We start from the raw sequence: 15,240 nt of genomic DNA on the forward strand, positions 1-15,240 counted from the left end.
GGGTCTTGTCCCATCACTCATCATTGTATAGTAGATGCTTCATAAATAGACATTTTTGGAGAGTCTTTCAGTTTTAGATATTTTATTTAGAACTTATGTTTCATACTCATTATATTCAGCGAAGTTTTGAGATTTAGTAAACTATTTTTAAAAAATTCTTTCAATTTGATGCTTATGTATTCTTAAGTTAGTCTTCCGCTTGTAGTCAGCTAGGATGAGGGTTCTCTTGAGGGCCAACAATGGTTATAAAGTACCGGCCACGTCTAGGGTGTAGGTGATTAACGTTTCAAAGACACTTCATCCATTTCTAAGTGTCAACGATCGTACATCAGTATAAACCCAACTAAATGAGTTGGGGTCGATCCCACAGAGAGTAGCTTTCTTTTGAATTCAAATATGAAACAATGACCGTGACTTTTGCAGCTGAATAAATAAACAATTAGGAATCTATGGACCAAACTCAAAGACGTCTTAACTACTCCATGCGAGTAATTGTCAGACTACCAAACCACTTCAACAATCAACACGAGACAATCAAACAATAAGGCAATGCTTGTGGGATTGACTAACCCACTACTAGATTCAACTCAACGGGTGCAAATCATTAACCATATTTTTTTTTATGGGTAGGATGAACTTCAGATAAGGTAGATTTCTCTTGAACAAATAACTTATTTCCACTGAGTAGTTTCGAACCTCAATGAATACCATAAGCAGACCAACCCACAATCTCATCAAATCTACTCTCTCGAGCTAGAAACAAAGGATGAAACTTGGATTTCACTTCCTAAAGCTGAAACCATAAAGACCCACTACCTATGGATGCCAATATATTACCTTATCTCTACACTTGTTTATCAAGCAAGCATAAAACCCTGAAGTATATTGTAATAGACATGCAATATAGAAATAAACCACAGTAATAACTTAGACCCACTTCAAATTAACATCGGAAATCAATGAATGCTAGCACCTATTAAATCAAACACAATAATTGGTTACATTGTCAAACCCCCAAGATTGTGGTTTTACCCAATCATCGTAAAAAGAAGAAATTCGATACCTACTACATGCTCCATAGCTGGGTATTTGAAAATCAAAAGTTTACTATGAATAACCTCCACTCTATTACAATACCCAATTGAAAAATATAGTGAAAATTACTAAAAATTAACAATAACAGAGTTTCTGCTCTCTTTCTTTTGTTCCTCGTAATTTCTAAATGCCATCTCTCTCTTCCAAAAATCAATTTATACTAATATAAGGTGTGGCATTTTGAGGTCGATTGGCGAGGTAAGTCGGGCTTCGCCGACCGATTGGTGACTCGCTGATCGTCCTTTCATCTCACCCTCTTTCTTCACATTTCGCTCATCCAAACACTGTAACTTTAGGCTATCCACATAAAGATCATCGTTCCACTCCACGATTCGCTCTTTAGCCTTTTAGTTCGCCAATATGCCTTCACTTTGATCTCAATAAGTAATTTTGGTGCCATGGTTTTCCTTCGCCAATGTAGTCGGTAATTCACCGATGAGGAATGTAGTTCCTAAGTTCCTTTTATTTCAGGCTCAGTGTTCTGTAACTTTAGGTGATCCAGGAGTTATTTGGCGATTCACCGAGTTCTCTCGGCGATCATCAGGCTTGTTTTACTTTAGGGCTTGCCACCCTGGAACTTTAGGTGGCCGGATGTGCCACTCGATGACACGCCGAGTGCTCTTGGCGATCCTTAGGCTCGCCCATTTTCATTTCATCATCCTGTTTTGTTCCTTTTTGCCTGTTAGCATCCTTACTTTTTTCCTCAATCCATATTCCTGAAAATCGAGGATTTAACATCAGTTATTGGCTCAAAATAAGCATTTGAGGACACTAAATCTATATAAACTAAACCTTAAATGAGTCCAAATCTCGGACTAATCAGCACCCATAACTTATACTTTTGCTTGTCCTCAAGTAAAACTCAAGTTCAACAGTTCAAAAAAGATGTTTCAAACAGTGCTACAAAAGACTCAATCATGATTGCACACAACAAAACTCAACTTACTCATGTAAGGATCAATTGTGCACTCCAAGATTCAAGTTGTGACTCATCATTATCAAAGATTCTCATGTTCACAATACTTGCTACAAATGCAAGTTCAAGCTCAACAATGGTACTCAAATGCCATCACCACAAGGATGATTTCATATTCACACCCTATTCCTCAACAATTTATAGCTCCGGAATCACATACGACTCTCACACTCAGAAAGATGAACACATGCATGACTTTACCCATAGGTTTGCCCTTATTTTCCTATCAACATTTTCTTTAGCTCACTCAAGATCATCTTTTCAAGACTTGTAACGGGGCTGAGTGTAAAGGTATGATCATTTAGTCTCAGTGGATGATATCCTCATGAAATGTGGTTTGAACATCACTTTTCTTCCTTTTCTTCAGCATTTCTGCTCATGCTCAAAATTTACCGCATTAGTCAACTTTTCGGACACCCTATTTCTTTAGGGACTTGCAAAACTTTATTTCACAGCCTTACAACTTTTTAATTTTTTTTCTTTTTCTCTTCTTTACTTTCTCTTTCTCTCTTTTATGGAGGGGTTCCATCTTTTTCAAAACCATGGATCAAAGGGGGACTTCTTCACGCTTCTTGATTTACCTTTTCTTTTTACCTCACCCCCAACTTAGGTTCTTGGCCTAAGTTGGCTATTCAAACAAACCACACTTTATGAGGATTATGGGTGAATGGACAAAGAGGTGTCACAATTGCATCAAGTTTCTTCCAAGAAAAGAATAAGGTTCAAAGGGGGTTCAAGCAAGATTCAGACATCTCACAAGGTTGGCCACAAAATAGGTATATTGTCAAATTGTTTCACTCTTCAAAATTGTTTCCTAAGATCATTTCAAGAGCTTGCATTACTTAGTCAACCGGACCAACTAGGTGTCACCATAAAAGGTTCAAAGTAAACTCATCACACAAGGTATTGACACCAATATTAAACGAGACTCCACACTTTCGCTAGTGTGCAATGTTCATCACAAAAGACTCCATTCGATAACCGACTAGTCACAACGAGATGCAAAAAGTCAACATATTGTCTATGCAACTTCATTTCGCCTCATCGTAGCCACACATTTATTTATGTTTGATTAAGAGCACTATTCAACTCATCAATATTGATCATAAGCGATACTAAATATCTTTTTAGAACAACAAGCAAATGACTTAATGACCAAACATGTACCGCCACCAAAAGCATCCAACATTGTCCCCAACGTGTGTAAAGAACAAAAAATAGCAAAAATGAAAAATAAAGATGAACTACTGGTATGTAAATACGCAGAGTAAGGGGACAAGAGATCTTCACTAGGAGCCCATTTGGAAAAAAACGTGTACTAGTCGCCGAACAGCTTCGATGATCCGCCTAATGGTTTGGATATCGCCAATATTTCCAGTGTACACCACATTTATAAAGGGGCTAAAAGGTGGGCAAAACAAAGTTCTCCGAATAGGTCAGCCCATCGCATAATGGACTTGCCACCTCTCCCAAAGATCCATTGGGTTCAGGCTATCAGAGCTAGAAGAGAAGGGCAGGGAAAGTCGGGTCCCCCTATCACTTTGGCGTATCACTGAGTGATGAAGGTTCCCCGCCAATGTTGAAGGTCTAGAAGGTAAATTATGTCGGGATCGCCGAACAACTTCGGCGATCTGCCAATGGAACTTTTACCTCACATAATTGCTTACACCTGCATAGTCAATACACATTATTTGAAACACTAACACTTGGATTGCCTCCCAAGAAGTGCCTTATTTAACGTCGTGGCAAGACGTGGAAACGATCTCAAGCATCTTCCAGAAACACCACTTCTATTAGAGACACCTCATGACATTCTCCAAAGTACAACTTCAAACGTTGCCCATTCACCTTGAAAGTAGGTCCATCTTTACCTTCGACTTCAATGGAACCATTTTTGAACACCCTTGTTACTCTAAATGGACCTGACCATTACGATTTGAGCTTTCCTGGTAAGACTTTAAGTTAAGAATTATATAGTAGCACCCAAGTTTCAACTTGGAACTCCCCCTTAAGGATTCTAGAATCATTCCACTTCTTCATCTTTTCCTTAAAGAAAGCGGAACTCTCATAAGCCCTGATCCTGAATTCGCCTAATTTATTTAGCTGATCTACTTTTTTTTTGAAGTCTTTTCCCAATCCAGATTTAGAGCCTTCAATGCCTATAAGGGCTTGTGTTCTAATTCAATCGGTAAATCACAAAATTTGCCGAAGACTAACTGACACAGAGGCATACCGATTGGTGTTTTTTAGGCGGCGTGACACACCCACAGAGCATCATCAAGCTTTCGAGACCAATCGGTTCTATTTGCATTTACTATCTTGGCCAAGATACTCTTTATCTCTTGATTCGACACTTCCACTTGGCCACTTGTTTAGGGATGATATGGAGTTGCTACTTTATATTTCATGCCATATTTTTTCAATGCAGATGCAAAAAACTTGTTGCAAAAATGGGATCCCCCATCACTAATAATAGCCCGAGAAGTACCAAATCGGGCAAAGATGTAGCGTTTTAAGAATTGAACAACACTTCTCCCTTTATTGTTTGGTAGTGCAACAGCCTCCACCCATTTATAGACATAATTTACTGCCACCAAAGTGTACTTGTTGCCGAACGAGCTATTAGTGCCTCGGAAACTAGTAAGTTGAACTAGAGAGTTCTAGAACTTTTTGTTAGAGTTTTAGAGTGTGGTAGGAGGATTAAAACTCAAAAAAATGATTCCCATACTTATAATGATTGTTTTAGTGTTATGGCGTCAAGTTACGATACCCCAAGGACCACCCAAGGGGTCCTTGAGGAGGATCTCAAAACAGCCCAAAAAGCTGTCAAATTTCAGCCAGCTACGCTTGCCACCTACTGGCCGTAGATGGACCCACGCCCCGTGGGTTGGGGTCGTGTGTCAAGTCCTGAGTTGGCCTGCTTCTTATAGCCTCAGTACCTCACCTACGAAGGTGTAGTACGGATCGTGGACCCACCTACGGTCCGTGGGTGGGTGGTTCGTTAGTGGGGGTAGATTTCAAGTGTTAGTTTTTAAGGTAGGGGTTTGGGGGTTAATTGGTAATTAGTTAGGGATTGAGGGAGGTCGGTTAGTTAGTTATTAAACCACCTATATAAGCCTAATATACCCCTAAAATAAATCATTTTAACTCATTCTTAAAAGCACCCAAATTTTCTCCAAATAATTCTCTCTCTAGAAGTGAAGAAGAAGAAGAAGAAGAAGAAGAAGAAGAAGAGATGAGAGCAGGACATATTTTCCTCCATTGATGCAAGCTTGGTTAGGGCCTTGAATTAAGGTATGTAAGCTTAATAATCTATGGGTTCTTCTACCCATAGATCCCCCTAGGTTTTCCCCCAATTGTGAAGTCAAAAACCCAATTCTAGCTAGGGTTTCCTTCTACATTGTGGGTAGGGTTTGGGTATGATTCCAACCTAGTGGATAACACCTAATTATGATTGTATTAACATTAAATTATGATATTATGATGAATTCATGTGATTTCTATGGTTAACCATCTATTTGATGAATTTGATATTTTATGGGTTTATGCCATTAGAGGTGGAATTGAAGGTTCATAGGTGATCTTCCTAAATCAATGTCATGTGTAGTAATTATTCAAAGTTAGGAACATATAATCATGAATTGAACTAGACCTTATTGAATATGATTGATATTGACTTGTAATGTTGGAATTGAACCTTTATGATTAATTCTGACTAGAATCACCTAGCAATGAGGGATGTGATTAAAATACCTAGAAATCTAGGTATAATGAAGCTAATAAAAAGTAAAGCTTTGAGTATAAGGCTTGTAGTCATGAATGTGGATCACTAGGGGTTTTAGAGTAAAGACAATGTGATGAACTTGATGTGTTAAGTCTTTGAGAGTAAATTCTAAATGATAATAGAAGTCTAATAGGTAGAATTGTGGTGAAAGGCCTACAGTCACCTAACTTGCCTTATGAATGCTTGAAAGTATAAAGTGATAGAATCACTTGAACATGGATTGATTGTCATGGACATCCTTCCATAAGACATGAGTGTTAAACAAGGCTTAACAAGTAAATCTTGTGGTGTATGCTTGGCCTCAAGTGGATATTTATAATGAGATGGAGTGTTACACAAGAGAGGGTCCGGGCTCCAAGTAGAAAGGAGAACCACACCTAGTTGATGTGAGGACTATCCAAGTTAACTGGGGAACTCTTACGTAGTAGAGTGTGGGTTTTCCCAAAGTTAGGTCTCATGAGATAGAATCCTTCACATAGTTGAGTTAAGGTTTCTAGTAGCAATCTCCATATCGAATGAACTAAGACATGCTTGAAGAAGCATCTCATAGTGTTCTAAAGCATAATTGAACTAAGACTTACTTAATGAAGTACCTCATAGTGTTCAAGAGTATAAATAGACTTAGACATGTTTAAGGTAGTATCTCATAGGGTCAATGTTAATAATAAACCTAGACATGCTAAAAGTAGTATCTCATAGGGTTCAAGCTAATAAAGAACTAAGTTGTGCTTAAGAGAGTACCTCATAGTGTTCTAAGGTTAAAGAGAGGATCTATGTTCCAAACCAAGAAGTATTAGTATGAGGACCTAAGAGTGGTACTTAGTATGAATAGTATTGTGGGATGCTATTCATGCATTGCACAAATATGACTTAAAGTTATTAAAGAAAGTGTTCTCTTGTAAGATGTGCCTTGAGATAGGATTGTTCCATAGTTGCCTCCCTTGCTATAATTGTCTAAAGGTGAGATATTCCCTTAATTGTGAGATTTAAGCTAATAATGAGACCAAAGGAGAGTGAGTATGACTACTATGACTTCAAGGTTATGCTTTGTGTGAAGGGTTGTACGGGATGCCTTTCATACATTGCACATGTATGCTTTTGAGGTTACTTTAGAATATTTCTATTATTGTATAGATGACTAAGAGTCAAAGAATGTTTATATGATGCTTATGTTGAAGACTTTGCTTATTATGATGATTTTGTCTCTTATGCTTATTATTGATGTTTCATTAAGTATTTCATATGATATTGGATTATGTCTTATATTGACTAACCCTTGTCTTATGCTCTTATGGTTTTATGCTAGCTAACATATTTAGTACATTGTGTACTAATGCATATTTTGCCTACATTCTAATCAAATGTAGGGTTTAGAGACTTGAGTGCTATTTGGAGATAGGTTTCGAAGGAGCTAAGGAGTTGAAGATCTTGGTGAGTCCTCATAGCTAAGAGGACAAAACCCACCATTTTCTTTATGTCTTTTATTTTCATGTTGAGACTATTGTATGGGTTGTGTCCGAAGAGATTTATTCTAAAGTTGTATTAGATGGTTTGAGATAAAGTGTAGAAAGACTTCCGCTTGATTTTATGAAAATGACTTCGATTGTAAAAAGTTTAAAATTTTTCCGTACTTTTCTATTATCTTATGTTCATGATATGCTAAGGGATTGTATGAGGCTTTTCAGAGTCTTGTACGCTGTGTTACGTCTAGGGGGTACTCATGGGTCGTACACGAGATCACAAATGCACCCATGAACTCTATTCCCCAAACATCAAATAACTCAACCTCCAAAATAGGCGTAAGAGGCAACTCATGTGTTTTAAATACTCCACCTTGTTTCTGACATTGAGTGCACTTCTTAACAAACTAATGAGCATCTTTGTAAAGGGATGTCCAGTAGTAACCGCTTTGAAGAACTTTAGCAGTTCTACATAGCCCACCATGATTTCCCCCTACAGGTGAAGCATGACAAGCATGAAGAATTTTGTTGATTTCATCCTCCGGTACACATCTCCTAATGATATGATCTGCACACTCTCTGAATAAATATGGTTCATCCCAAAAGTACTTCTTTACATCGAACAAGAACCTCTTCGGTTGATAGAAGTTCAGTTCTTCCGCCATTAATCCACACACCACGTAATTGGCAAAATCAGCATACCAAGGAATTTGATGGAGAGCTACCACGAATACCTGTTCATCGGGGAATGCATCATTTATGTCTACCTTGAGTTCATCATTTTCCTTGCCTTCAAACCTTGATAGGTGATCAGCCACCTGGTTTTCACAGCCTCTTCTATCATTGACTTCAAAGTCAAATTCTTGCAACAACAGTACCCATCGTATTAATCTTGGCTTGGCACCCTTCTTTGCCATCAAATAACGCAGAGCAGCATGATCAATGTGAACAACCACTTTAGTGCCTAGCAAGTATGCCTAAAATTTCTCAAACGCATATACTACCGCAAGCAATTCTTGTTTTGTAACTGTATAGTTAAGTTGGGCACGGTTTAGAGTTTTGCTTGCATAGTAAATGAGGTGAAATAGTTTGTTGCATTTTTTCCCCAACACGACACCCAATACCGTCCACTTACATCACACATTACTTCAAAGGGTTCTGACCAATCGGGACTAATGATAATCGGGGTGGAGATCAATTTTTCTTTCAAATACTAGAAGGCCACCATGCACGCATCATCAAAGTTGAATTTCACCTCCTTCTCCAAAAGTTTGCATAGAGGGTGTGCAATCTTTGAGAAGTCTTTGATGAACCTCCAATAAAAGCCAGCATGTCCCAACAAACTACGAATATCCTTCACCGAAATTGGTTGTGGTAACTTCTCAATCACTTCAATCTTTGCTTTATCAACCTCCAGCCCTTTTTGTGACACTTTGTGACCAAGAATATACCTTCCCTAACCATGAAATGGTATTTTTCACAATTTAGGACCAAATTCGTCTCCACACATCTTTGAAGAACTTGTCCCAAGTGTGCTAAACATGCTTCAAAAGTATCACCCACAACCAAGAAGTGATCCATGAAGACTTCAATTGAATCCTCCACCATGTCAGCGAAAATAGATAGCATGCAATGTTGAAATATTGCCAGAGCATTGCATAACCCGAACGACATCCGTTTGATGGCAAAAGTTCCATACGGGTAGGTGAAGGTGGTTTTCTGTTGGTCCTCTAGACAAATAGAGATTTGATTACAATTGGAGTACCCATCCAAAAAGCAATACCATTCTCTCACTGAAAGTCGATCAAGAATTTGATAAATGTAGGGCATGGGTAAGATTTTTTTCGGTCCATGAGTTTAACTTCCGTAATCCATGCATACTCGCCATTCGGTTACCGGTCTCATAGAGACAAACTCCCTTTTTCATTTGGGACTACTGTGATGCCTCCCTTTTTTGGTACACATTGTATCGAACTTACCCATTTGGTATCCGCAATAGGGTAGATCACACATGCATCCAACCACTTTATTAACTCCTTTTTTACCATCTCTTGCATCAGTGGGTTCAATCTCCGCTGATATTCAATACTCAGTTCACATTCATTATCAAGCTGAATTTTGTAAAGTGCAAATGCCGGGAGGAATGCCCACTATGTCAGCGATAGTCTAACCTATAGCTTTGATATGTCTTCTCAATACCTCAAGGAGTAATCTTACTTGCCATTCAAGAAAATCAGCTGTAATGATTACATGTATTGTGTTATTTGCCCCCAAGAAAGCATATCAGAGATGGGAGAGAAGCAGTTTAAAATCAAGCTTCAGTGGTTCCTTTGTTTATGGCTTTGCGGGAGGACTTTCTCAAATTTTTAGATCGATGTCCAGCTTCAACTGAATCTTGGAATACTAACCCATGCCCGAAAGAGCAACTGCTCTTCTTCGTAGCCTTGAACTTCAAACTCACCATAGTTAACAAGCATGGCCTCAAGTTTTTCACTCATACACATCAAATGGCTCACACTAGCCACCGCCTTATCAATAAAATCAATAGTAGATACCACGTGAATATCGCTGGGGTTCTTCATTGACTTGCACACATTAAATGTTACTTCATCTTCGTTCAGCCGTAACATCAATTCCCTATTTCAACATCTACCAATTCTCTCCCGGTTGCCAAGAATGGTCTTCCCAGAATGATGGGAATTTCAGCATCGATCTCGCAATCAAGAATGACAAAATCGGTCGGGAAAATGAATCGGTCAACCTTTACCAAAATGTTGTATAGTATCCCGATAGGGTGTTTAATTGATCGGTCTGTCATCAATAGTATTAGTGTTATGGATTTTGGTTCACCCAAGCCAAGTTGTTTGTAGATTGCGTATGACATTAGGTTGATGCTTGGTCCTAAATCACATAGGGCCTAGGAAAATTGGAGTATGCCAATGGTGAAAAGGATGGTGAACGCTCCGGGATCCTCTTTCATTTTGATCAGCTCCTTAATCATAATTGCACTAAAACTATGAGAAACTTCGATTGTTTCAAAGTCCAAGCTTCTTGTTTTTGTAACTAACTACTTCATAAACTTGGCACAACCCGGTATTTCAAACAATGTCTCCACTAGAGGGAGATTAATCGATAATGTCTTGAACACCGATAAAAACTTCTTGAACTTCTCATCCTCGTTCTTCTTCTTGAGGTGTTAGGGAAATGGAGGAGGTATTTTAGGTAGAGGTTGCATCATTTTTGGGATTGGACTGTTTTCTTCCACATCTTTTTGTGACCCTTTGGCAATGCTTTGATGGATGAGTATTTCTTCTTCCTCCATACCTTTGTCTTCTTCATGAACTTGAGCTTCGTTATTGCCAGTCACATCACCTACCGCTACCTTTCCACTATGTGTAACCACAGCTAGACCTCTATCACCATTTTCCCTCATCATATATGGTTTTAGTTGTGCTGAAAGTAAATTCAATTGACCTTCAAGTAGCTTAATTGCATCCGCGTGAGAGTTCACTCTATTGTTCAATGACAAAAAATTGAATTTTATCCCTTTTAACAAATCATCCGAACCTTCTACTTTGTCAAGGATGCATGACAACAAATCATTCACCCAGGGACTACATGCACTCCCTTTCGACTTTGGGATCTCACTCGATTGAGTGTGGTCTTCTTCATGATCATACTTTCTTCTCCAATTATCAGTTTTCTCAGCTCATTCTTGGTAGTATCTTCTTTGCTCTTCCTCTTTGTGAGAGTTCCAACCTTGATTTCCACCTTGCTATAAATAGTGTGGGTGGAAACCTTCCTCATATCTCCTGGAATTCAAACCTTGATTCTTCCCCGACTTTGAATAACTTGAGAAAGAACCATCCTCAACTATAAATACTCCACTTGTTCCCTTGGGTTTTTTCACATTCTCCAACACATGCTCTTGTAGTAGCTCCATTTGTGCCAACATCTTCTTGATGTTCTCATCCCTTTCTTTTTCCTTATCAAGTTGCTCTCGAGTCATTCTAAAACAAAAGGGGAAACTTGATCTTCTTGAGTGTAGCAAGCTTGATTTATTTTTGTCATGTTATCAAGAAGAAATTAAGCCACCTCAAATGATTGCAACATTATTCCCCCTTAAACTAATTGATCAGCCACTCCTTTATTTAACGAATCAAGACTCTTGTAAAAATATTGGATTAGCAAATCATTGGGTGACCCGTGAGTTGGGCATTGAAGTAAGAGTTTCTTGAACCTTAACCACGTTTCATGGATGCGTTCACCCTCCAATCGCTTAAAACCTTGAATGTTATCCCTGAGTTTCATCATCCTCGATGGGGGAAAGAATCTCGCATTGAATGCCGTGATAAGCTTATCCCACGATGTGATATAATTCTTTAGTTAGTCAGCCAACCACTTTCTAGCTTCTCCCGTCAGAGAAAGTGGAAATAACCTGAGCCGGATAGACTCTTGAGACACATTCTTGAATGAAAATGAGTAGCACACATCTATAAAATTCCTCACATGCTCATGTGGATCTTCATGAAACAGCCCTCCATAAATTCCCTTCATTTGGAGGAGGTGAAGAGTTATGCTTGTGACATCAAATATCACATTCTCATCAGTTAATGGTAGGCAAATTGCACCCATTTCACCCGCTTAAGATGGGTTGGACACACTATTAATATCATCGATCACATCACGGTGACTTGCTTGGCTACCATTCACCTCTGCCTCACTCATTCTTATTTCTATTCAGCCCAATTGAGAACAATGCATCCTAAATTGATTCAACTACAACCGACAAATTCACAAGTCAAGTTTCGATAAAATAACTCTAAATAACACTACTCCCTGGCAGTGGCGCCATTTTGATTAACGTTTCAAAGACACTTCATCCAATTCTAAGTGTGAACGATCGTACATTAGTATAAACACAACTAAATAAGTTGGGGTCTTTCCCACAGAGAGTAGCTTTCTTTTGAATTCAATTATGAAACTATGACTATGACTTTTGTAGCTAAATAAATAAATAATGAGGAATCTATGGATCAAACTCAAAGATGTCTTAACTACTCCAAGTGAGTAGTTGTAAGACTACCAAACCAATTAACCAATCAATAAGATATAATCAAATAAGAAGGCAATGCTTGTGGGATTGACTAACCAACTACTAGATTCAACTCAACAGGTGCAAATCACTAACCATGTTAATTTGCTATGGGTAGATGGACTTCAGATAAGGCACTTTTCTCTCAAATAAATACCTTGTTTTCACTGAGTTCTTTCAAGCCTCAATGCATACCAAAAGTAGACAAACCCATAATCTCATCAAATCTACTATCTCGAGTAAGAAACAAAGGATGGAACTTGGATTTGACTTCCTCAAGCTGAAACCATCAAGGCCCACTACCTATGGATGCCAATATATTATCTTAGCTCTAGACTTCTTTCTCAAGCAAGCATAAAATCGTGAAGTATATTGCAATAGACATGCAATATAGAAGTAAACAACAGTAATAACTCAGACCCACTTCAAATTAACACCATAAATCAACGAATGCTAGCACTCATTAAATCAAACACAACAATTGGTTACATTGTCAAACCCCCAAGATTGGAGTCTTAGCCAATCATCGTAAAAAAAAGAAATTCGATACCTACTACATTCTCCATAACTGTGTATTTGAAAATAAAAAGTTTACTATGAAGAATCTCAACACTGTTACAATACCCAATTGAAAATATAGCGAAAATTACTAAAATCAAACAATAGTAGTGTTTTTGCTATCTTTCTTTTATTCCTCCTAATTTCTTAATGCCTTCTCTCTCTTCCAAAAGTCAATTTATACTAATTGGAGGTGTGGAATTTTAGGGTCGATCGGCCAGGTTATTCGGGCTTCGCCGACCGTTTGGTGACTCGCCAATCGTCCTTTCATCTCGCCTTCTTTCTTCACATTTCTCTCATCCAAACATTGTATATTTGGGTGATCCAGATCGGGATTGCCGTTCCATTCCGTGATTTGCTCTTTAGCCTTTTAGCTCACTAATATGCCTTCACTTTGATCTCAATAAGTACTTTCGGTGCCATGGTTGTCCTTTGCCGATGAGGAATATAGTTCTCCTAAGTTCCTTTTATTTCAAGTTTAGTGTTCTGTAACTTTAGGCGATCCAGGAGTTATTTGGTGATTCACCGAGTTCTCTCGGCGATCATTAGTCTTGTTTTACTTCAGGGCTTGGTACCCTGGAGCTTTAGGCGGTCAGATGTTCCACTTGGTGACACATCAAGTGCTCTTGGTGATCCTCAGGCTTGCCCATTTTCATTCCATCAACCTGTTTTGTTCATTTTTTCCTGTTAGCGTCCTTGCTTTGTTCCTCAATCAATATTATTGAAAATCAAGGATTTAACATCAGTTATTGGCACAAAATAAGCATTCGAGGACACTAAATCTATATAAACTAAGCCCTAAATGAGTCTAAATCTCAAACTCATCAGTAGGGTCGGGTCATGAGAAATTCGGTATCAAAGTACAAAGTTCAAGTGTCCTCGGGTGTCTTTGAAGCTGTGTCAAGTAGGATGTTATTTACGATTGTGAGGACACCACTTCTATAAATGAGGGACTACACACATTTAGGAAAACTTTCCCTTCTTTCATACTCTAAATTGTGCAATAAAGTTGTGTCATAAGGAATTTATTAAAACTGGTACATTTCTCATATTCATTCGACTACCCCATACTTAAGCTAGTTGAAAAACAATACCAGATCCTTATCGATGAATTACTCACAAAAAAAGTCTTGACAAAGTAATGAGACTTTATAGGGGCTTGAGAGAAGCCTGCGAGTGAGCTTAAGTGTTCATATTCGAAAGAATGCACTCTTATTGTAGCTACAAGAAAACAAATCTTTAGAAAAGGAAAAATTGGTCACGAAAAGTCTGAATGCGGTAGCTATTAGGCAATAACGATCAAAAATATTTTGGTCATCGTCGGTTGCTAAAAGCTTTAACGTTAAAAGTTTAACAAACAAATTTTCTATTCGTCAGTTATAAATAATAGTTACAGTAATAATCCCGATCATTATACCTCCCTTTAACAAAAAAATTTCCCCTTAGCCAATTATTATTCTGGTTGTTAAAATTCTTTAATATTAATAAATCTAGCCATTATAAGTTCTAATAGAGACATAATTTTACTATAGCTAATTATCATTTTCCGGAAGAGATGACGAAGATAATCAATATTTTTATGAAGTGTTATAGTTAATGACAAAATACTAAAGCATCACATTCTCAAAAAATTTCAAATTTTCATCAAATTATTTTTTCCAATTCCTAACAAAAGAGAAGGAAATTATAACATGTACAAATGAAAATATCTTTCAATTTTTTTAAAAAATATGTTACTCTGAGCTTCAACTTGTTTTTCCACATAAATTGCTTCTTCTGTCTAAGTACTTCCTTTATGGATGAGTTCTTCGAAATTCAAATCTTTGTGATTCTTGATATGTTAGAAAACAAGCTCATGTTAGTATAGTAACAAAACTCACAATAACTATTGCCTTGTTCTCTTTTTATTTTCATAAATCTTGTCTTACCTTGTGCTTAAATCTCATTCAAATATTATAATATTTTGAAACACTCTTGATGTGTTTTGCGACACAAAAATTATATGACTTGAAATAGTTAATTATTGTAAATTTTGTGTTTCAAGCAACTACTGCACTTAAAATAGAAACAAAGGTGGAATAAAACAAAGAGTTGAACATAAAGTTCTTATTGAAATGATTAGAAGAAGCAAACGATCTGGAGAATAACTAAACTTTTTTATTGAAAGCTCGTGTTGAAAATACAACAAAAAATAGATATTTATAAAATAAATTCTAAAGCTATAACTGACTCCAAAGTAGTATAACTTGACTCCTAAAAAGGTGCAAAAAAT

The sequence above is a fragment of the Solanum stenotomum genome, chromosome 7, assembly GCF_019186545.1.
Source record: "Solanum stenotomum isolate F172 chromosome 7, ASM1918654v1, whole genome shotgun sequence".
In the NCBI taxonomy this organism is placed as follows: Eukaryota; Viridiplantae; Streptophyta; class Magnoliopsida; order Solanales; family Solanaceae; genus Solanum; species Solanum stenotomum.